Source organism: Ahaetulla prasina, chromosome 12 (assembly GCF_028640845.1).
Source record: "Ahaetulla prasina isolate Xishuangbanna chromosome 12, ASM2864084v1, whole genome shotgun sequence".
Classification (NCBI taxonomy): Eukaryota; Metazoa; Chordata; class Lepidosauria; order Squamata; family Colubridae; genus Ahaetulla; species Ahaetulla prasina.
Window position 1 is genome coordinate 15,156,028 of NC_080550.1, and position 14,557 is coordinate 15,170,584.

General features: G+C 40.6%; 1 long non-coding RNA gene across 1 annotated transcript in view; it reads left to right on the top strand.

The window, feature by feature from the left end:
• LOC131184383 (uncharacterized) overlaps window positions 1-14,158 on the top strand; it is a 50,847-nt gene extending 36,689 nt beyond the window's left edge. The window contains exons 2-3 of the long non-coding RNA XR_009151959.1: window positions 12,933-13,012; window positions 14,054-14,158. This is a non-coding gene — a long non-coding RNA (uncharacterized LOC131184383). The remainder of the gene's footprint in view (window positions 1-12,932; window positions 13,013-14,053) is intronic.
• The last annotated feature ends 399 nt before the right edge of the window (window positions 14,159-14,557 follow it).

Below are 14,557 nucleotides of genomic sequence, written 5' to 3' on the forward strand. Positions count from 1 at the left end.
AATTTGTGCCAGCTGGGTCATAACATACATTCCAAACAATATATAATTTATATCATTTGTGTAACAACATAATGATGCGTTTGACCTCACTTGCCAACCCTCCACCCACACCCACATCCAAAAGACTAGGCTCATAAGCAGTTGACAAAACAAACCAAACTGTATCTGTTTAAGTACTTAAACGTAACAGAAATATTACCCTGGAGGAAATTACCGAGGGATTCTTTGCCACTGCATAGATTCATCTTTTATCACATATTTAAAATCACAGAGCATTCACCAAAAAGGAGTTGTGGGTGCTCCATCACTGGAGATTTTAAAGAAGAGATTAGACAACCATTTGGGTGAAATGGTATATAGGGTGGGGGTCGGCAACCTTAAACACTCAAGCAGCTGTTTGGACCAGTGGTGGGTTTCAAATTTTTTTACTACCTGTTCTGTGGGTGTGGCTTGGTGGGCGTGACATGACATGGCTTGGTGGGTGTGGCAGGGGAAGGATACTGTAAAATCTCCATTCCCTCCCCACTCTAGAGGAAGGATACTGCAAAATCCCCACTTCCTCCCAATCAGCTGGGACTCGGGAGGCAGAGAATAGATGGGGGCGGGGCCAGTCAGAATTTTTACTACTTTCTGCTACCGGTTCTCCAGAACTGGTCAGAACCTGCTGAAACCCACCTTGGGTTTGGACCTGTTTCCCACAGAAAAGAAAACACCGGGAGCCACAAAAACCTTTTTGACATCCAAAATGAAGATAACACTGCATATATCGTTTTTTTACTTTTATGCTATGTATAAAAAAAACTATAATATGTTGTATTTATGAAATGAATGAACTGCTACAGAGAAAACAAATTTTTATTTCTGCATGCAACAAAAACATTTTGAACTCCGAAAAAAAAAAAAAGATGGGTCAAAAAGCTCAATAAATCACATGCCGGTGGGTGTCACCCATTGGCGGTTGTGATGCATATTTTGAGTGACAGGGAGCCGCATGCAGCTCCAGAGCCGTGGGTTGAAGATCCTTGGTATAGGGTCTCCTACTGGGAATTGGACTAGAAGACCTCTAAAGTCCCTTCCAACTCAATTATTCTGAGTTTTCAAACAAAGCGATGAGTACCTCGGTTCATTTAATTAGATATCTGTAGAGATTCCCAGTTATCCAGGTCATGGTTGTCCCAAAGGTGTGTCTTTCTGGAGGCAGCTGGACTTTCGCTTCTTATCTAAGAAGCTTCTTCAGCTCTGATAGGAGAGTGGGGAATGGAAGGATTTATATCAGCTGTCTGCAAGGAATATAAACCCTTCCTTTCCCTACTATTCTGTCAGAGCCGAAGAAGCTTCTTGGTTGAGAAGTGAAACATCTTCAAAGAAAAAACAAGAAAGTCCAGTAGCCTCCAGAAAAAGCACGTTTGCGACATTTAATTAAATGTTTTCCAGGAAATTACCATCTATAGTAGTACCTGTTCACCTTTCCCCATTCCTTTATGTGATCACTCATCTGAACTTTATCTCTGAAGTTTGTTCAAAGTTTACAGCATCACTGAGACTTTCAGAAAGTACAAAAATGGACAAATTTCTAAATTCTGGTTTATGCAGTACATGGGGAGTGCAGATTAAATGAATTCATATTTGGAATTTATAAATAAATAAATAAATAAATAAATAAATCCAATTATCTGGATTAGATTGCTCATGCCCTTGAACATTTAATGCCAAATTAAGCTATAGGTAAACAGCTCATTTATTTTTGGAAGGTATTTTCAAATGTCTTCAGGCTATGTAGATAAAAGAAATAGTAGCAGGTGTTGAAATTTAAAATTTTGTGCCTCTGAATCGATTATAGCTCTGGCTTTTCCCATTCTACCACCACTTTTCTAAACATCTCATCTAATGTAAATGAGGGCTGATTGGTGCGTTTTTACGCAAGTTTATTTGATTTTAAAACCCAAACAGCTTTTCCTTCCTCGCAAAAGAATTTGATGCATAGTCTGAATTTGTCTTTTAGGACAAATTATTTTTCTCCTATTGGCATAAACTGCAACAATCAATTAAAAACACACATGCACCTTTCCCTCTTAACTCATATATACACATTTATACAACATTCCCTTCAGCACAGACAAATTTAAGATAAAATATGTTTGCGAATTGGCATAAAAACTCTTAGTATGAGATAAGAATGGCATCGTGCGTTTTCTGATGAACTGACTTCTTTCTTTCTGTCAACAGCCATTTTACCGCATATTTGTCAGCTCTGTTAATCAGTCTGTTTCTGATTATGCAAAAACTAAGAGAAGGTTTTCTTCCATTTGATTTCACATGGGGAGAGTCTCAATCCCATGTTATGCTCTTAAAACGTTTCCAGATCAATCCATCAAAGGTTGGTAACAAAGAACAGAACAGAACAGAACAGAACAGAACAGAATAGAATAGAATAGAATTCTTTATTGGCCAAGTGGGTTTGGACATACAAGAAGTTTGTCTTTGGTGTATATGCTCTCAGTGTACATAAAGAAAAAATAAAATATATTCGTCAAGAATCATAAGATACAACACATAGGATAAGTAAAGGTAAAGGTAAAGGTTCCCCTCGCACATACATGCTAGTCGTTGCCGACTCTAGGGGGCGGTGCTCATCTCCGTTTCAAAGCCGAAGAGCCAGCGCTGTCCGAAGACATCTCCGTGGTCATGTGGCCGGCATGACTCAATGCCAAAGGCGCACGGAATGCTGTTACCTTCCCACCAAAGGTGGTCCCTATTTTTTCTACTTGCATTTTTACGTGCTTTCGAAACTGCTAGGTTGGCAGAAGCTGGGACAAGTAACAAGAGCTCACCCCATTACACGGCAGCACTAGAGATTCGAACTGCTGAGCTGCCGACCTTTCGATCGACAAGCTCAACGTCCTAGCCCCTGAGCCACCGCGTCCCTGTAGTCATAGGATACTAATAAGCAATCACATCATGCAAGGGAACAATAAAAACAATATAAGTTGTAAAGATACAAGCAACATATAGCCATAAGTGGGAAGTAAGGAAGAGAAGAATAATAGTAATAAAGTTTTAGTAAATTATTTGACAGTGTTGTGGGAATTAGTTGTTTAGAAGAGTGATGGCATTCAGGAAAAAACTGACCTTGTGTCTAGTTGTTCTGGTGTGCAGTGCTCTATAGCGTCGTTCTGAGGGTAGAAGCTGAAACAAGTTTATGTCCAGGATGTGAGGGGTCTGTAGATATTTTCACAGCTCTCTTTTTGACTTGTGCATGTTAGATACTGCATGTTGCCCCAATTTTTCTCCAGATCAGCTCAAAATGTCCAGTTCATGGCAAGAAAATCTGCTTTTTCTGGTTTCCCCAAACTATAGTTTAGAGTGTTAGTGTGAATGTAAAGTAGCAATGGGAAACTTGAGGTTGAGTGGTCTATCCCTCCTTCACCCTAGCCTTGAACAAACTCTTACGTTCTTCATTCCTTGGAATGCAACTGTACCTCAGCATAATATTATAGATAGAAACTACATGAGTAACTCAAAACTTGTAGTGTTTTGTTTTTCTTTTCACAGACATCCCCAATGCCAAATTTCCTGGAAATCCTAATGAATTTGACCTTTCAGCTCAATCTTTAGAATATTGATTGTTGATATTGAGCTCTTTGTCTTGATGTCTGGTCTGCATTTCGGCTGTGTTTTGGCGATCTTCCTTTACTCTCTGTTCTCTTTTGTCCCTGGATTACCTGATTATGATTCACACTTTGGATTCCAGCCACTGAGTCCTGAGTCCAGAGCAAAAAAAAAAAAAAAGGATAATCTGGTCCTTTGAAACAATAGATCAATTACCATGTATTTGCCAGCTCCACGGCCTTATGGAAACCATCATTGATGGAATAAACTATGCAAGACTTTACAACAAGGATCCCCAAAGTTTGTGCTTCAGAGTCACATTTGACTCTTGGACAGAATAACCATGGTTCAGTAGCTTACCCACTTGCAAAATAACCGCTATAAAAAGAAAGAGTTAGCTAGAAGCACTGATTTATCAGAGTAAGATAAGACACAATTGTTTATCCCGGCTTATCTTTGTCCTTCTTCCTAGGCAATGGGGTGATTGCCAAACATAACTCTGGACTGTACGTTTTTATTTTCTAAGAAATTTTCTGGATTCCTTTGACATCCAGAGACAATAGTAACGCATAATGGTAACAATGACACATAAAGGTAAAAAGTTAGTAGGGACAGAAATCCTGATAAACACCAAAGGGACTTTTTTTTCCTCTGAGACATCAAAGCTCCAGTTGGAGACCTCAGTTATAAAGAAATACCACAACACCATTTCAAAAATAGTAGATTTTGGGTCAGAAATACTACCAGACTTAAAGGGGGATCTTGGAAGGTATTTTCCTGAGCATCTCATATAGTCATACCTAGATCCTCCTTCTTTGATTGCCTTAGAAGAATAAGAGGGAGGGAAGGAAGGAGGGAGTGAGAGAAAGAGCGGAGGGGGAGGGAGTGTGTGTGTGTGTGTGTGTGTGTGTGTGTGAGAGAGAGAGAGAAAGGGGAGCGAAGGAGAGAGGGAGAGAGAGAAAGAGAAAGGGGAGTGAGAGAGAGAGAGAGGAGGTGTGAGGGAGGGGAGAGAAAGAGAAAGAGAGCGAGGAGGGAGGGAGGGGAGAGAGAGAGAGAGAGAGAAAGAGAAAGGGGAGAGAGAGAGGAGGGTGAGGGAGAGGAGAGAGAAAGAGAAAGAGAGAGGAGGGAGGAGGGAGAGAAAGAGAGAAAAGAGAGAGAAAGAGAGGAGCAGTGAGAGAGAGGGAGAAAGAGAAAGAGAGAGAGAAGAGGGGAGGGGAGGGAAGGAAAAAGAGGGAGGGAGGGAGGGAGGGACATAAGTAGTGAGCCAATGAGGCAGAGGATAGAAACTTATCCAAGTTTAGAAAGTAAAACATAATATTGACTGATGCTGGAGGGCAAGGCTTCCCAAGTTGAGAGAGACCAGCCTACACCTGATGATCAGAGTAACACCACCACTGATTTAAGCCTGCTAATCTGCATGCTGCTGATAGCAATTTTCTCTTCCTTTTGTCTTAATTGTGACTGCCTTGGAATGCAAAGTAGAAAGAGAAAATCTTTCAGAGACTAGTAGACAAATCACAGGGCTCCCGATAGCTGTTAGCTTTTATCTGCAGAAAGCGAAAGGCTTCTATTGTGACTGCATCTGGTTCCTTTTCAAGGATCTTGAGAACAGTTGCTGCTCCTAGAAGTGGAAAGATCTTGAAAATGGTACACCAACACCCTCTTGGTAAAGCATCAGTTTTGACCAGTTTGGGTTAGGTAAAGTCACCAGTCAAAATTTCATTGGCATTTGGCAAAATGGCTATGAGAAAGAGCATTTTGTAGAAATAGCAATAGCACTTAGACTTATATATCGCTTCACAGTGCTTTTACAGCCCTCTCTAAAGGGTTTACAGAGTCAGAATATTGACCCCAACAATCTGGGTCCTCAGATTACCCACCTCGGAAGGATGGAAGGCTTAGTCAACCTTGAACTGGTCAGGATCAAACCACTGGCAGTGTGCAGAGTTAGCACACTAAACGCCAAAGGCGCACGGAATGCTGTTCCCTTCCACCAAAGGCGGTCCCTATTTTTCTACTTGCATTTTTTACGTGCTTTCGAACTGCTAGGCTGGCAGAAGCTGGGACAAGTAACCGGAGCTCACCCCCTTACGCGGCAGCACTAGGGATTCGAACTGCTGAACTGCCAACCTTTCAATCAACAAGCTCAGCGTCTTAGCCACTGAGCTGACGTGGTTATATTAAACGTGTTTAAAATCTTCTTTACTCGGGTTTGCAGATGAGTCTGACAGAGGCATCATTTGGAAGGCAAAAAGATTTATCAGTAAAATAATTACATATTTGGCTTTTAATCTGATTACTCTATTTACTCTATTTAATATGTGTGCGGTTTAGAGCCGATCATGATTGGAACTGCATACTAAATACAGCAAATAAGTACATGATTTTTGAAGCACAGAGAAGAGACAGAGCTTTGTGGCGGGAAGCAAATCATCCAACTTCTTCTACCCATCTCTTTCCATGGTCCCAAAATTCTTTAGGCTCCTCCGTGGCTACTCCTAACATGTCTTCTGTAAATCATGTGACCATGGAGATGCTGCAACGGTCATAAGTGTGAAAAATGGGTCATCACCTCTATAACTGTCTGGTTTAGTTCCGCAACAACAACAAGACAGACACGGACTTCAGAGGATAATTAGAACTGCAGAAAAAACAATGGCTACCAACCTGCCTTTCATTGAGGACCTGTATATTGCACGAGTCAAAAAGAGGGCTGTGAAAATATTTACAGACCCCTCGCATCCTGGACATAAACTGTTTCAACTCCTACCCTCAAAATGACGCTATAGAGCACTGCATACCAGAACAACTAGACACAAGAACAGTTTTTTCCCCGAACGCCATCATTCTGCTAAACAAATAATTCCCTCAACATTGTCAAACTATTTACTAAATCTGCACTACTATTAATCTCATCGTTCCCATCACCCATCTCCTTCCACTTATGACTGCATGACTGTAAATTTGTTGTTTGTATCCTTATGATTAATATTGAGATTGTTTCCTGATTGCTTATTGTACCCTATGACTATCATTAAGTGTTGTACCTTAGGATTCTTGAAGAAGGTATCTTTTCTTTTATGTACAGTGAGAGCATACGCACCAAGACAAATTCCTTGTGTGTTCAATCACACTTGGCCAATAAAGAATTCTATTCTATTCTATTCTATTCTATTCTATTCTATTCTATTCTATTCTATTCTATTCTATTCTATTCTATTCTACTCTACTCTACTCTACTCTACTCTACTCTACTCTACTCTACTCTATTCTATTCTATTCTATTCTATTCTATTCTATCATTCACTCTTTTTCAGTGCCGTTATAACTTCGAATGGTCACTAAATGAACTGTTGAGGACCGCACTTATTCTAATATATAAACATTTGATGAAATCTTACATCCAGGTTTATATGGCACGTTATTTCTTCTTGCCTGTTATTGTTGTTAGTCACTATTACACCACCATTTCAGTAAAGTTAGTTTTCCACTGGGTTTTATTCAATTGCATAACGTTAGAAACATGTGCAGTTTTAAAAGTCCCCCATTGCATTACCAAGCAATGAGGTTGGAAATAAAGTAAATAAAGGTTACATACTGGAATGCTCAGATTACTTAAGAATTCATTCTTCTGCTTCCTCTCCTGGAAAGCCCCTGGAAAGAATATTAGGTAATTAAAGTTAGTTATAGGTTTATCACACACACACACACGCACACACATGCACACACACGCACACTCACACACACGCACACACACACAAAATGTACTTTAGGAGTAGTGGATAAACAGAGTTGATATATGTTTCATTCCTGCTAAAATTTCAAAACAGATGAAAATTAAGGCTTCATGAAGTTAAATAAGCCTCTTTAATATGGGGGAGGGGGGGAAAAGACTTTAAAGAGATTTAAAATTTACAATATGTGTAATTGTTCGGATTCTTCACAAAATGAGTGTGGGGGTCATTTAAAGAAGCAAACAAAAGTTTTTTTTTCTCTTTGTCGTGGAATCCCAGATAATGATGGTACGATGATGTCTGGGACCCTGATTGTATCTGAGACATCATTATATTAGAGAGAGTCCAGAGATATTTTACTAGGAGAGTTCTCAAATCTTCTGCTCGAAATAAAATTCCCTATCCCACCGGGCTTGAAATCTTAGGTCTAGAAAGCCTCGTACTACGCCGTCTACGTTCTGACCTATGCTTAGTTCATAAGATTATTTACCAAAATGTTCTATCTGTAAATGAATACTTTAATTTCAACTGTAATAGTACAAGGGCCATCAATAGATTTAAACTCAATATAATTCGCTCTAATCTTAATTGTAGGAAATATGACTTCTGCAATAGAGTAGCAAATGTCTGGAACACTCTACCTGATCCTGTTGTTAGTCTCTCTAATCCCCATACCTTTTACCTTAAACTTTTTACCTTTACCTAATGTGGACCTTTCATATTTCTTAAGAAGTCCCTAAGGGGGCATGCATAAGGGCACCAGTGTGCCTACCATCCCTGTCCTACTGACCCCAATTATATGTAATCATTCTAAGTATTTATGGCTATGCTTTGCCTATTTATATCCTCTTTTTTTATGCAAAAAAAATTCATGTGTCCATGTTTGTGTCTACTTTGTTACTTGTTTTCTTGTATTTGTTGACAAATAAAATAAATAAATAAATGATGGAATTGCCTAATCCCATGAAGAGCAGCAAGGGGAATAGGCATATAGGCCCTTATAGCTATTCTTATCTTAGAGATGCAGGAAAGTACCGTTTCCAAGTTGAGTCTGGTTCCAGGGGGTTTCATGGACATGGATAAGAACATTATCTTGGCAACACTTCATCAGTTATTTGATATCACCTTGTTTTATGTGGCCTGTAACTCTGATACTGCCTCTGGTTTTGATCACTATGGTTTAGAAAAGATGTTGAGACTCTAGAAAGAGTGCAGAGAAGAGCAACAAAGATGATTAGGGGATTGGAGGCTAAAATATATAAAGAACAATTCCAGGAACTGGGTATGTCTAGTTTAATGAAAAGAAGGACTAGGGGAGACATGATAGCAGTGTTCCAATATCTCAGGGGCTGCCACAAAGAAGAAGGAGTCAACCTATTCTCCAAAGCACCTGGAGGCAGGACAAGAAGAAATGGATGGCAATGAATCAAGGAGAGACGCAACTAAGAACTAAGGAGAAATTTCCTGATAGAATCAGGAAATCAGTGGAATTACTTGCCTCCAGAAGTTGTAGATGCTCCCACACTGGAGGTTTTTAAGAAGAGTTTGGACAGCCATTTGTCTGAAATGATGTAGGGTTTTCTGGCTGAGCAGGGGGTTGAACTAGAAGACCTCCAAGGTCCCTTCCAACTCCGTTTTTCTCTTATTCTGATATTTTGTGGATAGCTGATATCGAAGAACAAACCAGCCCTCATCCTATTTAGCTTCTCCAACAAAGTTGGTCAAATACTGTCATTGATCATTGGCATAAAAAGTGGTTAGTCAGGCACTCCTATGACTCGGGGTCTGTATGCGTGTTTGACATTACTCCAAGCAGTAAATTTCTTTTTATAGCTCAATCAATATGTTCTTTGATTTCCATTTTGATCTCCATTTGATCCATGCTAATATTCCTATGACATTTTTATTATCATTACACAGCTGGGGGATTTTCTTTCCCACCTGCCCAGCTGTTACAGCAGCATTTCCCCCCACAAATAATGTTCTTTTGAGGTTGAATATTGATGTAGCTCCCATGGAGCTCTATTCATCCATGAACATTTCCAATTCATTCTCCAAAGGAAGCACATAGCACTACAGATGGCCCAAATACTTTCCAATCGGATTTTTGAACCTCTGTCTACGCTGAAGGTAACACAACAATTGGAACTGGAAGAAAAGCTCTAAATAACCACACAGGGATTATCCAATATTTCTGAAGCTTGAGCGATTCGGGTGTTAAGGCAACTGTTAAGACATCAACTAGTTTTTAAACCTGTTGGATTCCTGTTGGATGAAGCAATGTCGGGTGAGAACAAAGACAACTGCTGCTTCCACTTCAAAAAGCTATACGTGTCACTCATTGAGGCAGGTTGAGTTTTCTTGAACTGCTTGGGCGTTATGGACCATGGAGAGTCCAGTTTGGACCAGTGCAAAGCATTCAGCACTTGTATGTAGCCCATGAACATCTGCAGAGAGGTTTAAACAACATTCACAAAACAGTGGATTTGATTGCGATCAAAAGAGACACATATTACAATGGCGGGGAAATTGTTCTTAATTTTGCTCCAGTAGAAATGATAAAGGAATCAAATCCAATTTTATCTCCCTCCTCCTCCAGACACTGCCTGTGTCTCCTGGAATATTTCACAAGTTCTATGTTTGATTCTCTACCCTGATCTACCTAAATTAAGCTGTGACCTCAGGGGTGAAATGCTCCTGGTTCGGACTGGATCACCTGATCTGGTAGTGATGGTGGTGGGTGGTTCAGAGAACTGGTAGCAAAAATCCATGCCCCCCTCCCCCCATGCCCAGCTGAGCCCCGCGATCATCAGAGGTTTTTTTTTTTTACTTTTAAAAGCATTTTTACTTCGGCTGAAAAAATGCCTTTAAAAATAAAAAAAAGCCTCTGATGATCGCAGGGCTCAGCTGGGATAGTCAGAGGCTTTTAAAAGCGTTTTTCTACAACCTCTTCAGCCAAAGAGGTTGTAAAAAAATGCTTTTAAAAGGCTCCTCTGACAATCCCAGCTGAGTTGCCTGATCATCAGAGGCTTTTTTTTTCTTTTAAAGGCAAAAAAATGCTTTTAAAAGAAAAGAAAAAAGTCTCTGATGATCAGGCAAGTCAGCTGGGATCGTCAGAGGAGCCTTTAAAAGCCTTTGATCGGCCGAAGAGGTTTGTAAAAAAAATGCTTTTAAAAGGCTCCTCTGGTGATCCCAGCTGAGTTGCCTGATTGTCAGAGGCTATTAAAAGCAATTTTTTAACAACCTCTTTGGCTGAAGAGGCTGTAGAAAAAATGCTTTTAAAAGGCTCTGACAATCATGCCAACCCAGTCACATTACCTCCACAACCACCAAGCCACGGCCACAGAACCGGTAGTAACAAATTTTACATTTCACCATTGCATGACTTTCATGCTTTTTTAATCTGTCGGGTCTATATGTTCCCAAATTCCCAGAATTACCATTATTGGTAATGTTTCTAAAATCAGTTCTCCCAACACACGTGGTCGGTACCAAGCTGCAGAAGAGAGAGTCAGAAATTACTCTCCTAGGGAGACAATAAATGTCAGGCACAAAAGATCAGGTCTCCACATTCCAATGAAACCGATTTATTGCTAATCATGTAAGGTTAACATACTGAATACAGGAATCTCCTCAACTAACAATTAGCCCCTGACTGGGTGTAGGTGAGGGTCAGTGGAATTCAAGAAAGTTTGGATTTAGTTCACTTGTGGCTATGTAGGGATTCTGGGATGATCCTTCTTTTAACTCCATCCCAAGGCTCTGCAACTCCTTCTCTCACATCAATAAAGCCAGGGGTGGGCTTCAAAAATTTTAGCAAGCAGTTCTCTGCCCAGTTGCTGGGTGGGTGTGGCCATGGTGGGTGTGGCCTAGTCAGCCTCCTGCACCATGGTGGGGATGGCGCATTTTTCCCTCCTCTGGCTCCGGAGGCTTTTCTTGAGCCTCTGGGTAGGCTCGAGAAAGCCCTCTGGAGGCCAGAAACTGGCTCATTTCTGGCCTTCCCAAACTTCCCAAACTTCCAGTAGGCCCATTTTTCATCCTCCGAGCCTCCACACACCCCCTGCACTTGCCTGCATCCAAAATGCGCTGCCTGCATCCAAAATGTGCTTGCTACCAATCTGCCTTCCATTGAGGACCTGTATACTGCACGAATCAAGAAGAGGGCCGTGAAAATATTTGCAGACTCCTCGCATCCTGGACATAAACTGTTTCAACTCCTACCCTCAAAACGACGCTATAGAGCACTGCACACCAGAACAACTAGACACAAGAACAGTTTTTTCCCGAAGGTCATCACTCTGCTAAACAAATAATTCCATCAACACTGTCAAACTATTTACTGAATCTGCACTACTATTAATCTTCTCATAGTTCCCATCACCAATCTCTTTCCATTTATGACTGTATGACTATAACTTGTTGCTGGCAATCCTTATGATTTATATTGATATATTGACCATCAATTGTGTTGTAAATGTTGTACCTTGATGAATGTATCTTTTCTTTTATGTACACTGAGAGCATATGCACCAAGACAAATTCCTTGTGTGTCCAATCACACTTGGCCAATAAAAATTCTATTCTATTCTATTCTACTGATTTTCCATCTTTCATATGCTTATTCACAATGTATGCTTTTCATTTTAAAATCTGATTACTTCTGGATTTTTAAACTGCAGGTTTAGGGAGTTGTACGCTGCTTAGGATCTGTTGATTGGAGTAGCCTATAAATGAACCAACCCACAAAAACTATAAATAGTTTGTGAATCAAGCTTTTCCCCCAAAGAGATTATTTGACATGATCAGACTCTGATTGCTGCTTATGTTAAGAACTTTTATATTCTGTCGTCACAGCTGTATCTTAAAAGAATTGCAGTCTTAAAGCAGGACAGCTTTCCATTCTTGGAAAGCAAAGGAAAGCTTTGCTTTTATTTTATATTATTTTGCTTTTGATTGTGTCAGATATCTCTTTTGGCCTTATCTGGAATGCAGAAGAAGAGGCTTCAGGTGTGAGTAGCAGTTACTTAGATGCTTCTGTGGGTTATTGATGTGCTAGATCAGTGGGAGTGAAGCATCAGATTGATGGAACAGGCCTTAAAAAGCGAAATGGCACAAAACAACTCAGCGGGATGAATAGAATAGAATAGAACAACAGAGTTGGAAGGGACCTTGAAGGTCTTCTAGTCCAACCCCCCGCTTAGGCAGGAAACCCTACACCACTTCAGACAAATGGTTATCCAACCTCTTCTTAAAAGCTTCCTGTGTTGGAGCATTCACAACTTCTGCAGGCAAGTTGTTTCACTGATTAATGGTTCTGACTGTCAGGAAATTTCTCCTTAGTTCTAAGTTGAGTGTCTCCTTGATTAGTTTCCATCCATTGTTTCTTGTCCTGCCCTCAGGTGCTTTGGAGAATAGCTTGACTCCCTCTTCTTTGGGGCAGCCCCTGAGATATTGGAAGACTGCTATCATGTCTCCCCCAATCCTTCTTTTCATTAAACTAGCCATAACCAGTTCTTGCAACCGTTCTTCATATGCTTTAGGCTTCAGTCCCCTAATCATCTTTGTTGCTCTTCTCTGCACTTTTTCTAGGGTCTCAACATCTTTTTTACATCGTGGTGACCAAAACTGGATGCCATATTCCAAGTGTGCCCTTACCAAGGCATTATAAAGTGAGTATTAACACTTCAGGTGTTGATCCTATTCCTCTGTTTATGCAGCCTAGAACTGTGTTGGCTTTTTTGGTAGCTGCTGCACACAGCTGGCTCATATTTAAATGGTTGTCCACTAGGACTCCAAGATCCCGCTCATGGATGGATTGAGGTTGCCTTTCATAGGACTAGTTAGTGGCTTCCTGAGTGAGATCTAATGGTCAAGAGAGCATCATCTTATAAACCTTAGAAACAAAACTTTTCAAGTGGATGAACTAGACCAGTGATGGTTAACCTTTTTGCCATTGCATGCCAAAAGCGCGGAGAGCGGGGGGAGGGGTCGCGCGTGTGCCCACACCCATAATCCTACCCCTCCCATGCATGCATGTGTGACCCTTTTGGCACGCAATGGCACAATGGGCCCAGTAAGCCCATTTTTTGTGCTTCCCAGGCTCCAGAGACTTTCTAGGAGCCTGGGGAGGGCAAAAATGGTCTTACCCACCCTCTTGGAGACCCTCTGGAGGCTGGAAACGGCCTGAAAAATCAACTGGCTGGCACACGCATGCGCACTGGAGCTGAGCTACGGCAATGCTCACATGCCCATAGATATGGCTCCGGGTGCCACCTATGGCACGTGTGTCATAGGTTCACCATCACGGAACTAGACTTTTGAAAGAACAGTAGTCATAAATTATTCTTTCCAACATAAACCCATTCAAACGCGGATGCTGCCAATTTGCTCCAAATTCTATGAGTGGGTTTAATTCTTAATTAAGTTGGATATTTCCATTTGTTCCGGAGTTTTTTTTAATTGGGTAGATTGAGGGCGGGGGAGATAGGATAGTGCAGATGGAAGCCCAGCCATGTGCTGTAATCTAAATCTTTATTAGAAGGTCTAATCTCAGGACATAATTTAAATAGAGTGAAAAGAGAGAAAGCGAGGGAAGAGCCCCACTTTCAGTCTACAACGAAGGGGCAGCTTTGATTTGATCAGCTGTATGGCTCGCTTTAACCATTCAGCTCAGGTTCTTCCTTTTCTTCTTTATTATTTTTTTTTAACAGATTAAAACTGCAGCAGCCTGAAAAATGACACAAAGAGACTGAAGCACAAGGGAGGAGAAAGTTTCAGTGTGTAGCAAAGCAATGGAAAAAATGCTCAGCTGTATCTGTGACTTGGTCATTGAACTAATTCAGTGAATAGCACTGCAGTTTTTCTGCTTCATTGAAACCACAACAGTTTTTGACAAATCCTTTTATATCCCGCAAAGAAGAGAGGGGTGGGAAGGAAGGGAAAGGAAAGGGATCCATATACATGGTTTCTTTCTAAAGGAATTTTTTTGACACCGTTGGAAAAAAATATATCAAAGTTGTGCGATATATTTAGGAAGCATTTGCATCCTTTCAAATTAAAATATTGTTGCTATATACGTAGTTTGTGTCTTCTACTCCCCCTCCCCATAAAAAATCCTCTTTGATGTTAAGAGGGCTGCAAATGTTATTCTATTGTTCTACTTATTCATTTAAAAAAAAAAGAAAGAAACAGACCACCAGACAATGGTATTTAAA